Source organism: Lissotriton helveticus, chromosome 1_1, assembly GCF_964261635.1.
Source record: "Lissotriton helveticus chromosome 1_1, aLisHel1.1, whole genome shotgun sequence".
NCBI classification, from domain to species: Eukaryota; Metazoa; Chordata; class Amphibia; order Caudata; family Salamandridae; genus Lissotriton; species Lissotriton helveticus.
Window position 1 is genome coordinate 1040268546 of NC_136057.1, and position 13424 is coordinate 1040281969.

General features: G+C 50.4%; 1 protein-coding gene across 2 annotated transcripts in view; it reads right to left on the minus strand.

The window, feature by feature from the left end:
- SBF1 (SET binding factor 1) overlaps positions 1-13424 on the minus strand; it is a 1592200-nt gene that overhangs the window by 974105 nt on the left and 604671 nt on the right. The window lies entirely within an intron of this gene.

Below are 13424 nucleotides of genomic sequence, written 5' to 3' on the forward strand. Positions count from 1 at the left end.
ATTGTTTCTGCCCTCAGAGAGTGCAGGGTCTCACCTGCAGGAGGTTAGAAACCTGCTTGTGGTGGCAGGCTGGTCTACACCAGTCAGTCAGCACACTAGTAGTCAGTAGGCTTTCAAGGGCTACCTCTACGGTGCCCTTTGGGTGCTTGTATTACTAAATCCATTATCGGAATCAGTGTGGGCTTATCAATAAAAGATCTTTGATACCAAACATCTGTAGTTTCAGTGAAGCCATTATGTACCTTGGGAACTCGTTTTCACTAGTGTACAGCACATGTACATAGAATGGCCTCCCTGTTCACTTGTAATATCCAAGAATCGACTTAGAAATCACAGGAAAACAACTGCTCAAGCAGATATGTCCACACATGTACTATATAGTACACCCTGCCTGAGGGCTGTAAGGCCTGTTGTAGGGTCGCTAACCTATAGTGCAAGTAGTGTCTGCAGTCATGACACACAGCAGGTGTGGTATGTTGTGTCTTCATTTTTCTCTCGGCCATGGCATGCAGCCTGCAATACCAGTTTCCAAGTTGGTTCTGAGGAGTCCCTTAGGGTGGGAAAATACATGCTGCATCCCTCAGGAACCCTCTTTAGCCTCCTTGCCTTAGGTAGCATGAACCCACTGCACTTCTGTCAAAATTGCATCAGATACTAGGCAAAAAGTGGGGGTGACCTTGTCAAAAAGGTACATTTTCCTACAGTAACATTTTCAGTTTGTGGCTTATGTAGCTGTAGATACACATGCTGTGCACACACTGAAAAGCAGTTTACCCTATAAGGTAGAAGCTAGCCAAAGGATGTTGCAGAACACTGGAAAAGTGTACACAAAACAGCTTGACCCACCTGGGCTTGCTGTCTTCCGAGAAGGTCCACACAATATAGTTTAGTAAAAGTGTGTGGTGCGAACCAGGTAGTAGCTTTACAAATGCCAGCAATTGGAATGTTTCCTAAAAAAAGCCATTGCAGCTGCTTTTTACAAGTACAATGTGGCCTTGGAGGTGTGAGGAGTTGCCTTATAGCTTTGACATAGCAGGCTTCAATACACTTAACTATCTAACGTGTCCTTTTGAAATAGCAATCCCTCTACATGGTTTTGAAAAGGCCACAAACATATTTATTGAGACTTGTAAAATTGTTGAGTTAGGTCAATGTAATAAGCAAGGGCTCTTTTTATATCTAACGTATGAAGTGCCCAATTCTGCTACTGTCATTGGATGTGGGAAGAAAACTGACAGTTCTAAGGTTTGGTTAAAGTGAAATGAAGATACCACCTTGGGTAGGAATTTTGGTTTCTTTTGAAGGACTACCCTGTCAGCATGAACTTTCAAAAAAGGTTCTCTAAAGTTAAGACTTCTAAGTGAAGTAATGGTAACTAGGAAGGCTCCTTTCCAGGACAGAATTTGCAGACGGCAAGAATGAAGGGGCTGAAAGGGGATCCCCATTATTCTTGTGAGGACTAAATTAAGAATCCAGGAAGGGATTGATGGTAGTCTGGGATGGATGACTCTTAAGCCCTTCCATGAAAGCTTTAACTACAGAGACTCTGAAGAGCGAAGAATGTTCCCTGTTTTGCAAGTATGCTGCTACTGCAGCTAAGTGTAGACGAATAGACGTGTATGCTAGTCCTGAGTGTTGCAAGTAAAGCGGATAGCAGAAAATGCCCTACAAAGTTGGTTTTAGGGGATTGATATGTTTGGGAATGCAGACGTGGACAAACCTCTTCAACTCTGCTGCATACCTGGCCCTTGTGGTGGGCCGATGAGCCTCCCTGAAAATGTCCCTGCACCCAGAGTGTAAATTTAGGTGACCAAACTCTAGGATTTCAGGAACCAAACCGCTATGTTGAGTTGTTCGCGATTCGGTTGTCTTAAGCTTCCCTTAACCAGCCCTGTGTTTGCCACTCCTAAAAGATGCCGCAATGAGCTAAATGGTGAAAAAATGCTGCAATCAATATTAATGCATGCATACAGTACCTACGTAACCAAATGAATCACGTGGTTCATATGGTAGAGCCTAGTTGCGCCCCATGGACTCGGAGGGGTTCAGTATCCCAGCAATTTGCTAAAGGGATACCTCCCTCTGTTTCACCTAATCGTGTGTCTCCGGACCGGACTGTGTAGTCCTGAGGAAGTGCTTGGGGGATGCACGAAACATGTTGACAGACAGGAGTTGATAGGTACACCTAAACACATTGCCTTTTGGGTATCATAATACTTCACCCCGGTTTTAACTCTACCACCTGGAAGCAAGAATAAACAATTTAACGCTTACTAGGCAGGTATTTTTAACTATTTACACATAACCCACTCCTTCACATCACTACATTCGCACCACACATAGTCAATAATTATAAGTGCTCCTACGTAATTCGCAAGTCGCAGCACGCCCCAGTCCGCAGCGGACTGGGATGGCCCCAATGATGAAGCATGTCACCGTGGGGCAACCCTGGTGTGTGAGGGGACAACAAGAAAAAGAGCAATACTCTTTTTCTATCACTATACACACTATTCCAACTCCAGTGAATGTTGTGAATAGGACTATAGTTAGTAGCTAGGCTCTCGATTTCTGTCTCTCAGGAATACAAATTGGCCCCTGCTTCCAATTTCAGGAGATGCTGCCAAGCGTGTACTGTCGCATTAACAGAGTCTAGGATTCCAGTTCTACAGGTAGGCAGTTTGAACAGGAGCGCAGGCCGTGGGAGTGGTGTCGCCACCACCTTCTCAATCTGAATATGAGGAATTCCAGGGGCTACAATCAACAAACAATTATTCAAGGGTTCAAGGGAAGTGTTTAAAGACCTGGGCACAGTTATACCCCCCACACAAGTATTAAAGAACAACAAATAACTGTGGGTCTGGTAAGGAACTCAAGACATGCTGTGTGTTGCTGGCTATGTGTCTGCTACTACTATTAAAATAGAAGACAGAATGGACAATTAACCACTGTGAAAAATGTCCATCAGTTACGCGTTTTTGGGCACCCAGTACATCATTTGGTCTACTCCACAATAGTTTGGCCACCACTCTATCCCCATAGATATATATTGGAGATACGTAGTGATGGATGGATGTCTGGTGGATTTTATTTGTATGTAACTGAGAGCAGTGCATAAAAAGTGAATGTAAGAAAAAATTATAAGTGTAAGATTGGATAGTGCATACAATTATTACTTTATTCTGGGGTCATGCACCTCCAATATTAAAAACAACAATAGTGCAAAAAAGTCAGGTGGTTCAAACAAATACCTTCTGACTGGGCTATCTGGTCGACATGTTTCTGCGGGTTAATGGTCAATTACTATACCAACCGCTTCCTCAGGACCCATAAACTTCCAGGGGCGCCATGCATCCAGTAGTGAGCATGAGAGCTTTGAGCCGCTTATCAAATCAACATTTAATAGGGATACAGGATGATACAAGGCGCAATCCAATGGATCTTTGCCCAGTTTAGGTATCACAACCACCTCCACCATAGACATCGTAGGCCAGGGCTCCAGTTTCGCTAAATGTGTTAAAAAGACAGACAAGCAGCGGGGTGAGATCGGAGGCATAGGCTTTATAAAATCGGCTGAAAACCGGTCCTCTTGTGGTGCTTTCCCCGAGGTGAGTACCGAGATGACCTGTAAGACATCGTCCTGGAGGATATCCGCATCTAATTTGGTTGCGTCGGGGGGTGGGAGAGAGGCCACCGGTGCCTGGCGCACATAGGCCTCGGCCGCCTCCGGGTCCAGGCGATCTGCCATGTAGAGATCAGTGTAAAACGTCTCAAATTCGGCTGCGATGGAGCTAACTGATCGAAGGCTCTCACCTTGAAGGATTTTAGTCCCTACAATGCGACGAGCATTTGTCTGAGAGCGAAGAAAGTGTGCCAAGAGTTTCCCGGCTTCGTTTCCCCACTCATAATAGCGCTGCTTAGTGCGCAAGACAGCATATTCTGCCCGGTTGCAGTCCAGGGCCATCAATTGCTTCTGTGTGGTGTTGAGTTGTCGTCTGGTCTGGACCGCGCCTGAATGGGGATGCAACCCTTCCAACTCCCTGATCTGCGACTCCAGGTGTAACGGTTTGTCCCTTCTATCTTTGAACAGGCCCGCCACAATGGCAAGTAACCCCCCTCGTATGATGGCCTTCAGTGAGTCCCACACCAGGCAAATCGAGACCAAACCGTCATCATTAGTTAAGTAAGCTTGTATAGCTGCCCGTATTTTGTTGAAGTTGGAATCGTATGTGATCAGTTTGTGATTTAATCTCCATGCTCTCCGGCGCAGAGACCCAACCGGCTAGTTGCAGTACAAAGGAAATCGGGGAATGGTCTGAGGGAGCAGCCGTCCCTATCATGACCTCCTGGGTGTTCCTCGTAGCTCGCTGGATGTCAGAAACAGATCTATGCGCGCATAGGTTTGGTGTGCCGCAGAGAAAAACGTGTATTCCTGAGCAGTGGGATAGCGGTGTCTCCAGGCGTCTGTCAATCTAACCTCCCCCAGCTTCTGTATCATAGAATCCGAGTGTCCCATCCGCTGCACCAACCTATCCATTTGGGGGTCGGGTTCTATATTAACCCCCACTATTAAATCTTCATCCGGGGATTTGAAGATGGTATTCAGTGTTTCCCAGAGGAAGGTTTCTTGGTGTTCATTTGGGCTGTAAATAGAAGCGTTAGTGTGTGTGTAAGTGTCCAATGTTACCTGCAGTGCCAACATCCTACCTGGCATTTCTGCATGCACGCCCAGCACTGTTCCCGGGAACTGTGTTTATAAGAGGAAGCCCACCCCTACCCTTTTCTCCGTCGCCGAGGAAAAGTATTGTCTGTCAAACCATATGGACCGGAGGCGCTTCCAATTTAAGCACATCAGATGGGTCTCTTGCAAAAGGCAGATGTCGCATTTGGTATCTCTAAGCATAGCAATGTGTGCGCGCCGTTTAATGGGCGAGTTGAGGCCCCGGACATTAAAACTTCGTATCAAAATCTAAAGTGTTGTCATGTGGAAGGTTTAAGGGAACGCCTTAGGGAATCACGTGGGGGTTCTAGGTGGGGCTTGCGGCCTCTTCCCACCCATACCCACCCTGGGATGCGGTAGACAGCCGTGATCCGGCAGCGGATGGCCTCGCCTACCCCAACCCCATTCGCTGCCAGAGAGGTGGAGCTGCACTGAACCCGTTGCTAGTATCCCACATGGAGACCCAAATATGAAAGCCTTGCTTGGTTTAGTACCCATTGAGATTTCACACTAATCATCCCAAGATGGAGGCCCCCCCCTTATCTGCCAAAGACTGGCCCTCCACGTCTGTGGTTCATTAAGCCTTGGTGCACCCTGTGTCCCTGGCCGACCTGACTGAGGCACTGACCCTTCCTGTAGAGAAAGTGTCCTCGGATACCAGAGGTAAAGAAAGAGGGGGAAAGAAGTGAGAGGAAAGTAGAACAGGGGAAACACATAACAAGAAAATTGCCATCCATCGGGCATGGATCGCATCATCGTGCTTGGGTCCATGTGTCCAGTAGTTGGTCATCACCTAGAGGGTAACGAGCTCCCTCCACCAAGGCCGATATTGATCTTCACCGGGACACATCAGCTGCCTGCAGCGGCCCGTGAACAGAAGATAGGTGCACAGTCTTGAGTCCAGTCATAAGAGGACTCTCCTGTACCGTCTCGACTCAGTAACTGCTGAATCCAAATTTCTCTTTCTTTCTGACTTTCCAATTCAGAGGGTCTTGTGCGTTTCTCCCTTCCGATCCCCCGTAACCGGCTGGGTTTTGGTGGCCTATGAGATATTGTGTTGTCTTTCTGCAAGTCTGAGGCTTCCACTTCTTCCAGGTTAATCCTGAGTACTTCCTGCGCTACTTTTAGGGACCGCACCACCTGCAACTCCTTGTTCCATACGAAAGACAGTTTGTCTCGCAGATAAGTTTTAGCTGGTTTCAGGTTTTTACGCCACTGAAGAGGGAGGGGTGAGAGGTCTTGATAGATTCCAACATGAAGACCCTCAAACGAAATGGTCGCTTTGTCCCGGGTTGCGTTTCATTATGACTTCCTTCTGTTTAAGAGTGGAGACAGGTAAGGCTGTCCTGCTGCTGACCTGGGCTTGAGGCCGGCCTTCCGGCGCGGTGAGTGCGATCCAAAGTGATCTCTTTGTCCACAGTGCAGGAGTAGCATGTCGGAAGAAGCAAATCACCCAATCCTCTAGTTTCCCACCATCTGTCTGGAGTGGCATTCATTTGAAGCGGATGTTAGACCGCCTTGAACGGTTTTCAAGGTCCTCCAGCCGGAGGCAGAGTTCCTCATACGGTCTCTGAGTTCCAGCAGTTCCCGAGCATGCACAGTGATCTCCTCTTCTCTACGGTCGCCAGATCTCTCAAGTGAATCCATCCTATCACTTATTTCTTGGATCTCTGTTCTGATCTGCTAAATGTCAGAGGTGACACCCTGCCTCAGGCCTGCAAAGTCTACACAGAGCGTGCCAAAAAGCTGTTCCAGGAAGCCAAGCGTCATCGGTTCCTCAGTGTGCTCCCCCTTGGGGTCCATATCTTTCTCCTGGGGTTGGGCGGCCAACTGTTCGGAGCCATGTCCGCCCGCCCTCTTTGAGCCTGGCTCCTGTAGGAGGTCCTTGATTGTGGGCTCCTTTCTTTCCCGGTGGGTAGTCATCTCTATAAAACCTCTTCTGTAAGGGCCCCAGGATCTCTCTCAGCAAACAGGCCGAGTTCTGGCCACTTTGAGTCAACTGAGGATGCCTGTATGCCCTCTCCCCTGCTCGCTCACTGTGCGATCTCCATCCCCCGGTACCCCTCCAGCAGCAGGGGAAGGATGTACATGGGGGGGGAATGGGAGGGGGGTGTGCGGGATAAGCCTCCCTTTTGGGACCCTCACACCCGTATCTTCACCAGTGGCAGCTTGCTGTCTTGCCGGGAGGGTTTAAGGTCTCAGTCTCAAGGCCTACCTTCAGCCCCCCATCCAAAATGGCTGCTGCGGTTTTCGGCCTGCTCTGGGCTCTTTACTTCCTCTCAAGTCTTTCCTCGCCGTTCAACCCACCCGCGCGCCGCCAAAAGCAGTTCTCGCGCACAACCAGTCTTCCTTGCAGATGCGGCCAGTGCTTTAGGAAGGTTGGGTCAATGGGAGGGGGGGTGGTCGGCAGTGCGAATGGGGGGTGCCGGGTCCTCGGTTGCCTTGTCCGGTTGTGGCCACGTTGCCCAACCGCACGTTTTCGGACTCCCAGCAAGGGGTCTGGCCTACCTGTGGGGTGCCCTTCATGGCACACACTGGAGCCTGTGTCTGCAGGAGGCAGCCTCGGGCGGTCCTAGGTCAGATCTCACCCTGTTCGAGTACGTGTCGTTTCGGCATCCAGGCCCACCTCCGGCATATCTGCCAAAATGGCCACCAGACGTCCCCCTCAGCATTCACCCTCATCTATGCCGCTCGTGTACAGCGTCTCCAGCAGCGCCGTCAGACGCCGACCAGGTGTCCCACCGGTATCCGCAGCACGCGCAATCAGCCTTCTCGAGCGGAGGCCGCGGTCCACGGCTGCTCCACTGTTCCCCAGCCCGACGTCGGGGCCGCCCGCTCACACCTCTGCACCGGCTCCAAAACAGCTCAGGCCGCCAATTCCCGGCTCAACACCTGCTATTGTAGCTCCAGCTCACAGTCCTCCCTCCACAGCACCTGGGGTCTCGGGATAGCAGTGTAGATGCTATTGTCTGCCTTGGCAAGCGGAACGCAGAAGAATCGCTGCTATTCCGCCGCCATTGGCCACGCCCCCTGTCTCCTTGCTTTAGAAGTGCTATAACATCTTGTAGCGTAACAATATGGAAATGTTCTGATCTGATGTACTTGTTTAGGGGTCAGAAGTCTAGGATGGGTTTGAGTGAAGCATACTAATTGGGAATTAGAACATACAGTGATTAGACCCCCTTGTTTCGGTGGCAGTGCACCACTAGCTTTATAGATCTCTTTTGGAAGAGGGAGTTTAATTCCTCTTGGAGAAGATTACGGGGAGAGGGAGTGAGGTCATGGTGGGATGTTTGGTGGTGTAGTAGTGAGTTCCAAGCAGTACCCATGTTCCACAATAGCTACCACCAATTGGTCTGAAGCGATGTTGTGCTATTATGGCAGGAACCCATATAGTATTCCCCTGATAACAAGGTAACATTGGGGCGGCTGATTTAGCCGCTCCACCTCTACCTCTTCCTTTAGTGTTGTGTCCTCTATATGATCCCCTTCAGTATCCCCTGGTAGGTTGTGTGCACAGTTGTTGCCTCTGATAAGATGTGTGTGCTTTTGGGGAGGTGTTTTGGGAATTTCCGCTAGACTGTGTGCAAGAAAAAGTTGCCCTAGAGGATAGAGATTGTTAAGTCCCCATGGCTCTGGCAGCATCCGTATCTTTTTTGATATTCTCCAGCATCTGATCAACCTGAGGGCCGAATAGATGTTCTCCATCAAATTGCATGTTGATCAGATGATGTTGAAGGAGTAGTTTCTGTCCTGTAACTCCAGTTCTGTAGTAGGGGTATCTCTGTTATAGTCATAATCTAGTGAATAGTCCCGCCCATGTGCGTGGACCCCGGAGCAAACAAAAATAATCTCTTAAGGTGTCGAAAAATGCAGAACTGCACAGACACTTAAGAGAGAATTAAAGACAGATAATGCAGCCTATATCCACAGGCTACACTGTCCAGTACGTCAACTAGAAATTCCACCAAAAATCCACAAACAGCAAAGCCTGTCCAGATTTCCCTTGCTTTAACAGCAAAAACCCTCTGGAATGATAGAGAGGAAGACAAGGACAGACAAGCCCCATAGGATGCCTTTATGTGGCTCATAACAGGATACTGTGCCTTTAAGAGAACTTTCCAGAACTTCACAGTATCCCAGAATGCACTGCTGGTCCCTTTTACTTTCAGTTCTTTTTGAAGGCGTAACACTCCAGACCTGTAGCATTCCTTACATGAATATCTCTCTCCACCGGGGAGGCGGGCGGGCGCTTATGACTATAACAGAGATACCCCTACTACAGAACTGGAGTTACAGGACAGAAACTACTCCTTCTGTAGTAGGGGATCTCTGTGTATAGTCATAATCCAGTGAATAGAATGGCAAGCTCATCCCCACACCAAAGCGGCGGTGGAGAAAAGAGAAATAACACCACTACTGTGCGAACAGATTTCGCAGCGAAGCCTGCACAACCTGAGCGTCTGCCCTGGCATCAGTGTTCAGGCAGTAATGCTTAGCAAAGGTATAGACCGACTTCCAAGTGGCCGCCTTGCAGATTTCTGCAATGGGAACATTACGGAGCAAAGCAGTCGTGGCAGCTTTGCCCCCGGTGGAATGAGCCTTAGGTTTACCCCCTAAGGTCTTACCAGCTTTTTGGTAACACAACTGTATACAGGACACATTCCACCTAGAAATAGACTGTTTAGAGGTAGCAAGACCTGTCCTGACGGATACATAATTGATAAACAATTGGTCTGACCTACGAATATTCCTGGTTTTATCCAGATAAAATTTCAACACTCTCCTGACATCCAGGGAATGCAGGGACATTTCCGCTGGAGAGGAAGGATTCTGAAAAAACGTAGGCAAAGTTATGGTCTGGTTAACATGAAAGTCAGATATAACTTTAGGAAGAAACTTAAGGTGAGTACGCATAACAACCTTAGCAGCATGAAATACAGTATAAGCTTCTTAGCAACACAACGCCTGAATTTCACTCACCCTGCGGGCCGATGTAATGGCCACGAGGAATGCCGCCTTCCAGGACAGGTGCTGCAATGAAGCCTTATGAATAGGTTCAAAAGGCTCCTTCATCAATCTGGACAGTACCACATTCAATTCCCATGAAGGCGAAGGAAGCCGGACAGGAGGGAACACTTTCTTCAAGCCTTCCAAAAAATCTTTGATCACAGGGATCTGAAAGAAGGAAGTCTGTGAAGGGCATTTCCTGTAGGCAGTCAATGCAGCCAGATGAACCTTAATGGAATGGACATTAAGGCCAGACTGCGCCAGATGTAGAAGATATGGAAGGATGACATCTTCCTTACATGTTGTTGGGTCATAGTTCTTGAACTGGCACCAGATGCAAAACCTCTTCCACTTGTAAGCATAAGAAGTCCTAGTGGAAGGTCGCTTAGCCTCCTTCAGTATGTCCATGCAATCTTCTGGTAGATTCAGATGGCCATATTGCACTATCTCAGGAGCCATGCCGCCAAACTCAAAGACGAGAGGTTGGGGTGCAACATCTGCCCCCGAACTTCGTGAGAAGGTCTGGCCTGCACGGCAGCCGTATGTGAGGAAGGAGAGACCAGTGAAGCAGGTCCGTGAACCACCACTGTCTGGGCCATTCCGGGGCAATCAGGATCATCCGCGCCCTGGACTGGGACAGCTTGATGAGCACCGTCGGAATCAGGGGAATGGGTGGAAAAGCGTACAGAAAGCTGTTCAACCAGTTGATCGATAACGCATTCCCCAGCGTCCCTGGCTGGTAGTACCTGGAGGCGAAGTCTCGGCATTTGCCGTTTTCGGCGGTGACGAACGTATCTACGTCTGGAGTCCCCCACCTTGCGAAGACTTCTCCTAGTACTTATTCGTTTATGACCCATTCGTGGTTTTCTTGAATCAGTCTGCTCAGTGCGTCTGCCTGAACATTCTGCACACCTGGTAGATGGGTAGCCGTTATCGTCAGTCCTCTGGCCAGAAGCCAGTGCCAGATCGCCTGCGCCTCCTGCGACAGGGAGCGCAATCTCGACCCCCCCGCTTGTTGAGGTAATACATCGTGGTCGTATTGTCCGTTTGCACAAGCAGAGAGTTGGTCTGGAAGGATGGAAGAAAGGCCTTCAGCGCCAAGTGAACAGCTCTGAGTTCCAGGAAAGTGATGTGGTACGTGGCCTCCGTCTGGGACCACGTCCCTTGAATCGGTAAGTCTCCGGAGTGCACCCCCCAGCCGTGTAGAGACGCATCCGTCACGATAGTCTGCGTGGGAATGTCCTTGTGGAAGGGAACCCCTCTCAGGAGATTCTCCGCCGAACACCACCACTTCAGGGACTAAAGAGCATGTAGAGACAGTCGTATCCTGTCGTTCAAGACCCTTTCCTCTGATCCCACTGATCCTCCAAGCACTCCTGCAATGGTCTCATGTGCAGCCGTGCGTGTGGCGTGAGGAAGATACAAGAGGCCATCGATCCCAGTAGAGAAGACCCCGTGCTCACTGTTGTAGATGGAGTGGTCATAAGAGCCTGAGCCTTCCGAAGGAGTGATAATCGTCGCTCCTCCGAAGGAGACACGCTTGCTGACAGCGTATTGATGGAGGCTCCCAAGTACTGGATGCACTGGACCAGAGTCGGGACAGACTTGGACATGTTGATGTGAAACCCCAGCTTGTTCAAGAGAACGCACGTCTTCTGGAAGTGCGCTTGAGCTTCCGAGAAGGAGGAGGCCTTGATCAACCAATCGTCCAGGTAAGGGTAGACAAACACCTTGTTCTTCCTTAGGTGTGCGGCTACCACTGCCATGCACTTCGAGAATGTCCTGGGCGCAGACTTCAGTCCGAATGGCAGTACTGTGTACTGATAATGATTGGCGCCGACTTGGAATCGCAGGAACTTCCTGTGTTTGTATGCAATGGGCACATTGAAGTATGCATCCTGTAGGTCTATGGCACACAGCCAGTCTCCCTGTTGCAGCTGTGGATAAATCTGATGCAACGACAGCATGCAAAACTTCTCTCTGCGAATCCACTTGTTTGCTTGTCGCAAATCCGGAATGGGCCTGAACTCGTTCTTGTCCTTTTTGCGGACCAGGAAGAACCGGGAGTACAGACCTCTTCCTCTTTGAGACAGAGGTACGTCTTCTATCGCCCTTTTCCTTAACAGGATATCGGCCTCCGTCTGGAGCTCGCGCAGCTGAAACTGCGAGCTGATCGGAGGAATTGATGGAGGTGGGCTGGTGAACCGAAGACTGTATCCATTGCAAACAATATTCAGCACCCACTTGTCCCGAGTAATTTTTCTCCACTCTGCCAGAAAAAATTGAACGCTTCCCCCCACCGGAGCGGGTAACGGATGTAGGGGAAGTAACAGCTCAGGGTCGAGACCCCGCCACGCCCTTGTTTGCTGTAGAGGACTGCTGACCTCCTCTACCCTTCTGGCGCTTCTGGAAGGGCCTCCGGAACTGCTGCTGTTGTTGCTGCTGCTGTCCCAAAGCCTGTCCTTGCCCTCTGCCCTGCGCCCCAAACCGTCTCTGGAACGGGCGGTAGGCTTTCTTTTCTTTGGGCTTCTCCAAGCCCACAGCCGTCAGAGTCTCGGCCTCCGCCTTCATGCGGGCCATCTCATCATCAGCATGTTTTCCGAACAGGGTCTCCCCCGAGAAGGGCAGATTAGCCACTCGCTGCTGGGCCTCCGGCTTGAGTGATGTGAGCCTGAGCCAAGCATGGCGTCGCTGGTTGATCCCATGACAGTAATCATGGGCCGCCAAAAGAGAACCATCAGCAACCGCGCTGATGACCTGGTTCGAAACCAGCATCCCTTCCTTCTGGATTTCGAGGAAATCCTCCCTCTTATCTCGTGGCAGGAGTTCCGTGAACTGCTGGAGGGATTCCCACAGGGCACGATCATACCGCCCCAGCAAAGCCGTATCGCTAGCGGTCTTCATGGCCGTAGCTGCCGTCCCACAGGCCTTCCTGCCATTTGAGTCGATCCATCGGCTCTCCTTATCCGGAGGCACGGTAGAAGACGGAGAGGTAGAATGTTGTTTTCTGGCTGCCGTCTCTATAACGGAGTCCGGAACAGGATTAATCCTCAGAAAAGCCGGGTCGGAATCCGGAGCCCTGTACTTCTTAAGAAGACAGGATGGAGCGGCTTTCGTCACTGCAGGTGTGAGGAACAGCTCCTCCGCTGGCTCTACCAATCCTGGCACGAGCGGTAGTAGAGGGCGAGACAAATGCTTCTTGTGAAGCGTCTCAAAAATCACGGACTTCGTAGGTGTTGGAGCCGTCACCGTGATTCCTAATTTTGCTGCACCCCTCAGGAGAACATCCTGGAACGTGCTGATGTCATCCACGGGAGATACCCTCGTCCCCGGGGAGTCTGACAAGGTCGGGGAGTAGGACCTGGTTCTGGAAGAGTCCGTGCGGGACCGTGATCCGCGCCTCCTGTGGCGCCATCTTGACCTCATAGAGGATCTGTGACGACTGCACGACCTCCCTCGCCGTCCGGAGCGGGATCGCAACTTCCTTGGCTTCGGTCGCCCTGCCGGTTCCACCGGGACGGGAGACTTTGGCTTGGATGGGGACCTCGGCCAAGGGGTCCCCTTAGGAGGAGTTGGAAATCGTGGTAACGAACCTGTCCTCGGAGGAATCGGAGGATGCTTGTCAGCCGGCAACTGGGGTTGCGGTTGAGGCTGAGGAGGAGGCGGGAGTTGAGGCGGGGAGGGAGCCCGCGGAGGA